Source organism: Salmo salar, unplaced genomic scaffold (assembly GCF_905237065.1).
Source record: "Salmo salar unplaced genomic scaffold, Ssal_v3.1, whole genome shotgun sequence".
Lineage (NCBI taxonomy): Eukaryota > Metazoa > Chordata > Actinopteri > Salmoniformes > Salmonidae > Salmo > Salmo salar.
The window spans coordinates 398,259-399,896 of NW_025548791.1; the positions used below are offsets into that span (position 1 = coordinate 398,259).

The following is a 1,638-nucleotide window of genomic DNA, read 5'->3' on the forward strand; positions in this document are numbered from 1 at the left end:
CAGTCAGCTACATTTTGGAGTGATGCAGTTAAATTTAGGGGTCGGTAAACAAAGGAACACAACACTTATGTCATAACTCGATCGATATCATGCTAAAATCATTTGTGTGACAGAAGGGAGATGAGGTTGCACGTCCTGTTAAAACTAACAGCTCAAAAACCACACGGAATCTAGGAATAATGTGTTGTTACGAATCCCTTTGGCCCTGCAGTCTAGGGGGAGATGGAACTGAGACCCTGTGGCTCAGTTGGTAGAGCATGGTGTTGAAAACACCAGGGTTGTGGGTTCGATTCCCACGGGGGTCAGCACGGGGGGAGAAAATAAATAAAAATAATGTATGAAATGTATGCATTCACTACTGTAAGTCGCTCTGGATAAGAGCGTCTGCTAAATGACGTAAATGTAAATAAATCATGCAAATTATAATAGTGAAAAGTAACAGTGAGAACAAAAACCATAGACAACTGAAATCTACCGTCAAACACTAAAGGTTTATTGTTTAAACACACGGTAAGGGGGGCGAGAAAAGGGGCTGAGCGGGACCCAAGCAAAGAAACAATAATCCAAAACCACCCCTAAACTAGACTAGCCTATTTCAACAACAGCTAGCTAACTAACCAAAAATACAGTGGGTTGTCCGCCCAGTTCTAACTAGTGTATTTAGACACTGTTTTCCTACGGGTAATGTTGGGCGACTGGTCTTGTTACCCCCTTTTCCCACCAAACAAACAAGTCAAACAAAACAATACTCACAGGTACCGGACAAATGGGACATGTGGGGTGAAAGAAAAACAAAAGAGATGGGAGAGAGAGAGAGAGAGAGAGAGAGAGAGAGAGAGAGAGAGAGAGAGAGAGAGAGAGAGAGAGAGAGAGAGAGAATACAAAGAGCAATTGAAAGAATGACACAAAGATTGATCTCACAGAGAGAGATTGAACACAGAGTGATAATGAGCTAGAGACTGGGGTTTTTAAACCAAGGGAAAGGGGCTGTGATTGGGTGAGGAAAGGGGAGCAGGTGTCTTCTGATTGGGGACTGATTGATGACTGATTGGGGAGTGATGATTGTCACCTGTGAGGGGAGAAGGAAAGAAAAGAAACACACATACTGGATACACACACAGGATACCTGTATCCGTAACATGTGTACATCCCTGGTTAGAGGAGAATTTGTAGAAAACAGCTAGCTACATTTTGAAGTGTTGCATTTTGATTCAAGTGGGTCACCAACGTGGTAAGTGTAACACAACTTTAAACACACACAAAAAAACGTTCAATTCAGAGCCTGGATTTTCCCCTGAGGCTAATATCCATATCATGTTGAAATCAATTGATAAAGGGGCAAACATTTATGCTTCTACATTGTGACATTATTAAAATCTCCTACAACAATGTTAAACATTCTACATTGTGCCATTAATTCATTGATATCATGAAACAACTCCTTCATGTATGTATTTTCTGATATTTGATCTGAGATCTGCTTTGAGATTTCTCGTGTGTGTTCTCTGTGTTGTACCAGGCTGTTTGACTTAGTAAAACTCTTCCCACATCGATTAGAGCTATACGTTTTCTCTCCTGTGTGTGTTCTCTGGTGTACTGTCAGACCAGTAGATGAAACAAAACTCTTCCAACACTGAT

At 41.1% G+C, this 1,638-nt stretch overlaps 1 non-coding gene across 1 annotated transcript; it reads left to right on the forward strand.

The window, feature by feature from the left end:
- Positions 1–232: 232 nt before the first annotated feature.
- Positions 233–305, forward strand: trnaf-gaa (transfer RNA phenylalanine (anticodon GAA)). The gene has a single exon. It is a non-coding gene; the product is annotated as a tRNA-Phe (tRNA).
- Positions 306–1,638: the final 1,333 nt, after the last annotated feature.